The sequence below is a fragment of the Amblyomma maculatum genome, chromosome 6 (genome assembly GCF_055883805.1).
Source record: "Amblyomma maculatum isolate TAMU_Amacu chromosome 6, ASM5588380v1, whole genome shotgun sequence".
NCBI lineage: Eukaryota > Metazoa > Arthropoda > Arachnida > Ixodida > Ixodidae > Amblyomma > Amblyomma maculatum.
Window position 1 is genome coordinate 21,755,454 of NC_139349.1, and position 8,154 is coordinate 21,763,607.

Genomic DNA, 8,154 nt, shown 5'->3' on the forward strand with positions numbered 1-8,154 from the left:
AGCTGAGAAGGAGATGGTTACAGAGAGGTCAGTTTTATAGTGCCCCTGAATAGAAATCAAAACTTCAGTCTGTTGAGACGATTTTTTTGACTTATTGACGGCAAGTTAGCTCTTCTTAATTAGGCAAAGACTGAAGAATGCTTAAAACTATTATAAATAAACCTTACTCCCTTTCTCTGTACTTTTTCAACCCTATTAATGTTAGTTTCTGTACAGGAGTCCATAATAATGCAAGCATAATCTAAGGCAGGAAGAACTATTGATTTACAGGCAAGAAGACGAACCGAAGGAGTAGAAAGTTTTAGAGCGCGCCCATGAAAGAATAGCTTGAAGTTTGCAGTTGCAGTTGCGCAGTTGTATATATTTAGATAATCTATTTCTTTAGTCTTTAGCTGGCATATAGTTTTTCGAGAACGGACAGGCAGCTAAATCAACAGGAGCTTATGGTCGTATCCCTTATGCAATATGGTCTCCATGCGGCATCGGAACACTGCCGGTGCGGAAGCCACCCCAAATGGAAGGCGAGTGGAGCTAAAAAGTCCTTTGTGCGTGTTTATGATCGTAAGTAGCATGGCTTCCTCGTCTAACGGTAGCTGATTGTAAGCCTCCCGCACATTTATCGTGATGAAAACCTCACCACCGTTCAACGTTGCCAGAATGTCTTCCACCCTGGGCAACGGATATTGCTCAGTGTGACAAGCTTTGTTTACCGTGAGTTTAAAATCACCGCCGCAGAGGCGAATGTTGCCGTTCCGCTTTACTACCGGTACCACCAGTGCGGCCCACGTCGAATGAGGCACAGGAACAATAATTCCCGCGGCCACAAGGCTCTCCAGTTCAGCGTCTACCCTATAGGACGAAAGGCGTACAGAATTTCGCGTACTTTCCAAAATTTCGGTACTGCGTTCTCCCACATCTCAAAGTGTACCGGCGGACAGCTGATGAGACTTAGGCTGGCGTGAACGTGAACACGTCAACGAATTCTGATACCAAACGGTGCCTGTTGGCGCCTCCAGCCCGTTGAATGCCTAGATCAGGTCGCGCCCGCACAATTTGGGGCCAGAGCAACCGAGGACCATCAGGGATCTGTCCAACGACCGATTTCCTCGTGAAACTTTGAGCTTGAGTAGTCCCCGAACGGGAAGCCTATTCAGGAAGCAAGTCAGTCTCAATGGCGGATCACGCAGCTTGGGCCACGCTGTCTAGTTTTGCTCACAGGTGGGCCATATGCGATGTCTGACATTGGTGACCCCGTATCGACCTGCATTTCCACTGGAACACCTCCACAATTCAATGTGCGTACAATGGGTTGTGTGATACTTACATGGCTGACATGACTGTCCGCTGCTTCCAACGCAAATATACCGTCCGTGCCCACAGATGTGTTCTCTTCCCGAGACGATAAGGCATTGTACCTGACGCAATGGTTCTAGTGGCCTTTAACTCTCTCTCTCTCGAAGGAAACATGCTCGGGCGATATGGTCCCGCTGTTGGCACTTGAAGCGTATTACTGAACGGAATCAGCAATCCTCTGACTCGTGTCCTTTCGCACGAAATAATCCGATGCCGGTTTCCTGGCAAAAACGATTGTCCTCCCATCGCATGTACAGCCTCGTCCACTTCTAGCTATAGCACGGTCACTGCTTTCAAAGCGTCATTACGTCCGACTCGGCCAAGCAATATAGCTTAGTGGCAGGCCATGTGAAGCAATACGCCCGGGTCCTTCTGTGCTCGCATCGCTTTGCATCGATATATGCCTACGTCGGGCGCAATGTTGCTTTGAATGTAGTGACCGTGTTATAGCTAGAAGTGGACGACCCTGTACATACTATACGCTTCCTTCCTCAAAGTGGCTGCTTATCTGATGCGCGCTCGATTCTGCCATTTCGGGTGATAGCACGATTTCTTCTGCTTCACTTCTCATCAGCTGAGGCTTCGCAAGCAACTGTTGACGCACTCCTGCGCTTTGCAGCCCACAAACGATGCGATCTCGCAGCATTCGGTCCACGTTGCGCCAAAATTGCATGTGTCTGCTGTTTGACGAATGGCAACTATGAAGTCATGTTCGCTATGACAGCTGGTCGCTTGTAAAGAATTTGCAAGACTGTGTTATTGCGTTTAGTTGCGGCGAAAAATGCTCCTGCAGCACAGCTGCGACTTGGGAGTTCATTCACCTTGTCTGGCGCACATCGACCACTAAGTAAATCCACGATGTGGGTCGTCAGCGCTGCAACCAACAGGGACCGCTTTATGTCGTCTGTGACGCCACAGCCTTCAACGAAGGCCTCCAGTCGCCCTTGGGAAGCTGGCCACTTGTCGCTCGTTTCGTCAAACTGCGGCGGGCATATTCTCCTATGGGAGCGAAGGCTGCGGCGTATAAAGAGGGCGGCCCGTTGGCATCCCCCCCTCGTCGCCACAGAAGATTCTTCACCGTACATAGCGGTGGCTAGGCCAAGAAAACATTTATCACTTAGGTGCGTGTTAATATAGGCGTTGAGCGAGACGGTTAGGAAAGGAATGTGAGGAGGAGGAGGAAGAGGAGAAGGAGGGCAGCGGCGCTAAGTGTTGCCGTACGCTGGCGTGACGTCATGTCGATGTAGCAGTTCTCATTGTAAAAATGTGCAACAAAAAGTGCAGGTTGTGCTTGTTGGTGTGCTCAGTATGACTAGGGAGACACATTATGACGTCGCGGAAAAGGTTCGCAGAACTGAAATGAGCAATAACTGAATTTTGTTGAAATGAAGGGCGTTTGCATAGCGTTCAATGGAGCTTCCGAAGAAGGAATACATACATAATATAATACAACTGAATACTGCATTTAAGTGATGTTCGTTTATGTGCTATTCCGCGATCAGATCACTGCTAATAATGCTTTATTTTTAGACGGCAGCGTTGAAATCACGAGATATAGCTTCTGGATGGCGATATTCGGTGGGTGACATGGTCGGGAACTGGTTTATCTCAGGGTTGTGTGACGTCACTTGTTCACTTGACTTGTCCGACTTGACAGAAGCTGCCAACTCGGGTAGCTTATTTGAAATAAGCATCAAACCCTGACTCGGGACCCTTATAGTGTCCATTTCCTACGCCGAGTTCTATAGGTCAAGCAAGAACGTTCGTAAGGCTTAGTTGAAGCGGGGTTTTTATATTTGCGTCGAATTGTCTTGGACATAATGTGGCAGCTCAGACTGTACGCTAATTGGTACGTGTGAGAGAAAAGAGGCCCACATCAGGGGAACAGTTACTAAGCGATTAAGAAACTGTACGTACCGTCTTTGCCAAAAGTAACCAGGCTGCTGCGAAGGCTGGCGGAGCAAGTGCGCGGCCGTGTGGCGGCGTTGCGCTCCCTGTGGCTTATCGGTGCTCGTCAGCTCCGAGGGTACACCAGCTGACGTAACTTCGCACCCTCAATCTCGCTCGTTGGATGATAAAAACCAGGCGCGTATGATGTGCGGGCTGCGGTTTCATGTGTGCGAAGCTTGGTTATGCCCAGCGAGGGCGCTTAGTATAGCGACGGGACTATTCGCTCTTCTCGGCAACTGCCCTGAAGCAGATGTCGCGTTTCTCGCTATATAATTATACGTGCTTGTGTTCTGCAATCCGCTACTGAAACACACCAGCAGAATTGCGCTTTCCTGCGTGTTTGATGCGCCTGTACATAAAGAATGATAACGCACCTTGAAATTTCAACATGCTTTCTCCGAGGTGCCTTGCGTACTGCAATTTTACGGACCGTAACTCCGGTACAAATTATGGGAAAGCTTGTGAACCCTTCCAAGCCACCTTATATCTCTTTTAGGCTTGCAAAATTGTGCTAGTCCCTTGGGGAGGCAGTGTATAAATAAGATCAATCTTTGATTCTAACAAATTCTTGCATTTGCTTGTAGGTAAGTTTTGGTATAGGTAACAAACGATAACGAAAGCTTCCTCACGCTTAGCCATTATATGCACATGACTGCTTTCTCGTTCGCGGAACCCTTATATCAGAGCAGCATTGTCTGGCAAATCTAGCACATATTCATCCTAAAAACGAACAAGAGCTCACCGTGTCTACTATCACCTGTTTTTCTGTTTTCCGCAGTTGCCGAGAAGAGATAATAGCCCCGTCGCTAACTGAGCGCCCTCTCTGGGCACAGCCAGGCTTCGCACGCGTGAAACCGCAGCCCACACATCATACGCGCCTAGTTTTTATCATCCAACGGGCGAGAGTGAGGGTGCGAAGTTACGTCAGCTGTTGTACCCTCGGAGCTGACGAGCACCGATAAGCCACAGCGAGCGCAACGCCGCCACACGGCCGCGCGCTTGCTCCGCCAGCCTTCGGAGCAGCCTGGTTACTTTTGGAAAAGACGGTACGTGAACGAGGAACCGAAATGGCAGCAGCAGACGGGAGCCATTATATTCATTGAACTGATTTGACTTACGGCGAGGGATACAGGGTTTACGCCCAATCCAGTTACCGCCTTTTGAAGAAGAACCACGCCAGTGATTTTTCGCTCGCAATTCAGACGCGGTATTTTCTGGACAATAGGGCCTTATCGTGTTAATAAAAGCTCGAGGTTTGCAACACTCACGGCTTAAGCTATACCATTTGCAGGAGTTAGAGGATGCAATCGCTCCTACCGCTCTTGCTGCTCCGGATGACGCTTTGGCCGGCCACGGCCAAAGCTTCATTTAGGTAACTTAGTTTAGGGGTAGCAGCCGAGCACTCTAACTACTGAGTCGAAGCAACGGGTTCAAGTAAAAAAAAATGCATGCCATTACATTTGCTTCTATCCTGTGGTTTCCTTCATAGAACAATGTGTACATGAAAAAGTAAACAGTAAAAAAACGTTACTTTTTTGTAGATTACAGTCACATTTCAGCAAACATTCTTCAGGAAGAAATTTCTCACAATGTTTGCATGGAAACCATAAACATCTTGCAAAAACAAATCAATGCGCTTACTGCACTCAAATTGTTAACGGACAAGATTACATCTATGCTACTACACTGCACTTCTCTTTGGTCAGTCACTGTATGAAAATAACGCAGAAAGATGTCGCACACCACAGACTGGTCATCTCCCGGCATATATCTGCATTCGTTGCATTTTAATTTCATGCCTTTCCGCTTAGCTTCAACGGTTACCAGCACTGCCAGTCACCCATTTGGTTGTTAAAACCTTTATTTATAGTCCTACAGAGCTGCGGGGCCTTAGGTTTCCCACTAGGGGATGTCGACGTGCTGCCTCGTCGTCGCCTCGCGGGCCTGCTGGACAGCCCTGAGTTCTTTTTTTTTAATAACGTTGTTTATTGCCTCAGGGTATAATGGAATGTGTAAAAAATTAAAGGGGGTACTAAATGAAAGAACAAAAGGTTAGCTGTTCTAATAAAGTTCACGAGAGAGCGATGATAAGGCCCTTGAGTCCATGCAATGTATGAAGATGAGTTGTTCGGCGAAAGGCCCACTGCCGTCAGGTGCCGAATTCTCGTTGGCTTCAGTGCAGGGCAAGCCCACAACAAGTGGTGAATATCTGCCTCGTGATCTGGTGACTTGGTGACAGGAAATCCTGGACGTTGATATAAATATCGCTATTGCGGCCATGTTCGTGTCACCGCAGGTGTGAGGGCAACCCCGACCGAGTTGGTCACCGCGGCTGGGACTGCACAAGGCAGCGTCCAACCGCAGCGGAAGGGTTCCGGAGTTAGCACCATGTGGGTTTTTTTTTTTTTTTTTTTTTTTTTTACAGTCCCAGAGCATGTGAGTTAAAGTGGCTATAGACCTTTGCAACGAGGGCCTCCTGGGCGTCACCATAATGCTCGCTGGGCTGTTGTGTGCGCCTGACATCAACACGGTGGAGGCGGCAGCGGAACCGGTTTGCAACAGTCCAGAGAGGAGGTCTATATCAGTGGGGCAGAGCTTGCATATATTTGTAGGCTATGTGCTGGTGTAAAGCCTGTGGTATTGTTCCGGGTTGGGGTACGTGAGCGTCTGCAGTTGTCTAAGGGCCACCGCGTGCGCCCTGTCCAGCTTGTCGCTTGGCGGAGTGAAGGTTCGGCGGGCCAGGCAGAGGGCCCTGGTAATTTCGTTGCAGCTGGTCAAGCAGTCTTTGGTGCTGGACCATGGACGATGGTCGCCGGCGCAGTTCACGAACCAGCGCGCCTTGGCGTGTGCCGTCTCGTTTCGGTTAAGATGCGTCTTCGATACTTCTTTCATGTGCGCCGGGAACCACTGAATTCTGGTTTGAAATTCTACCTCCTGCTGGACTTTTCGATTACTCAGGACTCGAGCCACAGATCCATCATTTGGCGAAGTTTCTGACCATTTGACGTGAATCGCAGAGAACCGTGGTGCACGTCGGATCCGTGAGGGCGAGTGCCACCGCCGTTCCTCCGCCTCCTCTGCGCGTCCGCACGATACACTTTGCCGTTATTCGCATTTTGCCACACGAATCGACTGCCGCAACCGCGAATCGCGAGCTTTCTGCCTATTCCGCGGCGTCAACGAACCTTGTCCCCATGTCGTCACCGTGGCTGTGTAGGAGAGCTCTGACCCTGGCCACTCTTCTTCCCCGGTTGTGTTCCGGGTGGACGTTCCGTGGAATCGGGTCGACTCTTAGCGCTTGTTTGATCGCGTCCGGAATGGCGACATCTTTTGTGAAGTATTTTTTACACTGTCGATATCAGCATCCTTGTTAATGATAGTCTTTAGCATTCTCGATGCTATCGTTTTCACATCTTCCTCACCTGGAAGAACGAAGAAAATTACTTAAGCCTTGAGCAGACAAAAAATTAGGGCGACACCTGGCCTTCATCTGTAAGTGTATGGTGCGCCATCATTAACGACTCTTGTCTGTGAATCCCACTGTGGATTCCCGTTAATGTTCATGCCCCTTGCTACAAACTTAATCACTAATTCCTTAATTCCTGTCTCTGTTATTTCACACGTGCTCATTAGTATGCACTCATAGGCTGCCCTGTTTTGTGAAAGACAACTTGTTGTAGACCGCTGTAAGCCTCGCGCTAACCAAACTGTACAAACATACCTCCGTGGCCTAGGAGTAATCTTTCTTACTCGGAGCTTAAACGTACCAGAACATAGTTAAAAATATACCTTTTTAAGCTCGAGTTAGCAGCTCCTGCCATGCCGTGTAGCCTTGTGACATTTGGCTCGTGGCACTTTTGACTTGTGCACAGGGTCCATCTGTTGGTAATCATGCTGGTTAACATGCATGAAAAGACATTTTCGCGCAAACAATGGGAGCAAATGGTAAAGTGGTGCACTGCATAATCTGAAATATATACCTATATTTATGCAAGGGTGCCATCATCACATAACATATGATCGGGTTCTGTCAGTGCCTGCTGTTACATGGCACTTCAATGCCCATTAAAGGACCACCTTAGACAACGGTGGTTATTACCACAAGACCTGTTCCAACAGCGTGCTAACACCATTCCACTGAGCGATGGACATATATATGCATACCTTAGATAGCTCATGATTGTGAGTCTATTTCTGTGACTTCCACGGCGTTGTTGTCACCAGAAGCCCTACACTTTATCAATGCAGGACAGCTGTCTTGAAAGGTGTTGGAAAGAAATAACCAGGTTACCTTGCCGCAATAATAAATTACAGAAGGTGAATATACTGCATGAAGATACCAAGAAGCTTGTACAAAGAAACTTGAGAGTGAAATGGCAGGATTTTTTAAGCATTGCATATAAACAACAAACTACACTTTTTCAAACCTGTCATCGAGGAATGAAAATCATGCAGTCATCAAAAGCACCTCATGGAGGACATTTTAAGTCATATTTGAATAAGACACACTCACACCTGACACACAGTGGCAAACCAATATGTAAAAGTGTGGAGATGAACTAGCAATAAACCATATTTTACTTTCATATGCACCAAACTCGAGAAATTAAGAGGAAAACATTTTGTACAATTTTGAAACAGATTCTTTTCCGTCCCAAAATGATCTTAGGAGAGACTGCACTAGTCCAAATTCCCAGCATTTTTGGTTTTCTAAATGAAACAGTGTTCCTAAACAAGCTACATTCTGAAGAAAAATTTAGTCATTATGCTCAAAATAAATACATTAAACCTTGTTCTTGGCGCATGGCAGCATTAGTAACCTATGCGCCATAAAAATCAACACAACGCTGT

General features: G+C 47.6%; 1 protein-coding gene and 1 pseudogene across 1 annotated transcript in view; both read right to left on the minus strand.

Moving 5' to 3' along the window:
* Positions 1 to 3,388, minus strand: part of LOC146185243 (ATP-binding cassette sub-family G member 1-like) — a 40,111-nt gene extending 36,723 nt beyond the window's left edge. The window contains exon 1 of the mRNA XM_084605493.1: positions 3,271 to 3,388. The gene's annotated coding sequence lies outside the window, so the exon portion shown is untranslated. The remainder of the gene's footprint in view (positions 1 to 3,270) is intronic.
* On the minus strand, positions 1,829 to 2,438 carry LOC146185244 (uncharacterized; annotated as a pseudogene).
* Positions 3,389 to 8,154: the final 4,766 nt, after the last annotated feature.